Below are 667 nucleotides of genomic sequence, written 5' to 3'. Positions count from 1 at the left end.
GACGGCTGAGACCAGCCTGAGAGCCGGGACCCGAGGACGTAGAGTTTCGTCATCTAACCCAGCTTGCGCGTTAAAGGGGGGTGCCTGAGCATCGCGACTCAGGGCTCCTACCGGCCCTCCGGCCCTCACCATTTGGTCTTGTCCATGGCATCGTGACCTGGCATGCCAGCGACGGCTGAGACCAGCCCGAGAGCCGGGACCCGAAGACGTAGAGCACCGGCATCTGGCCAAATTTGCAGGAACACACTCAAAGATAAGGCCCAGAGCCAGGCGCAACCCGCCTTGAGGTAGGGCCCCGTGAGTCCTGCACTGGCTCACGGGTGCCCAGATACACCTCGTCAAGCCCTACCGTGCCAGCCACGTGTCAGGGTGGGGCTGTATACGCCCCGGGGGCTCCTCCCGGAGGGGAGCCCCCTCCCACGCACCAGTGGAAGCACCATGCTCCGTGCTGGCTGACGACACTGCCGAGGAGCGGCTATGCCCGTACGCATACGGAAGCGCTATGCTCCGCGCTGGTGATAAACAACTGAGGGTGGCCTCCGGGCCGCATCAACCTCAGGGAGCCCGGAGCTCAGTGTTTGGCCTTGTCGCAACGCCTCCCCTCGGGAGTGCCGCGCGAAGGGGCTGGGCACGGGGGCTGCGCCTGGGTCACGCCCAGACGCACGCC

This window comes from Triticum dicoccoides, chromosome 6B, assembly GCF_002162155.2.
Source record: "Triticum dicoccoides isolate Atlit2015 ecotype Zavitan chromosome 6B, WEW_v2.0, whole genome shotgun sequence".
Taxonomy (NCBI): domain Eukaryota; kingdom Viridiplantae; phylum Streptophyta; class Magnoliopsida; order Poales; family Poaceae; genus Triticum; species Triticum dicoccoides.
The sequence above is the reverse complement of the archived record's forward strand: the minus strand, read 5'-3'. Positions refer to the sequence as shown.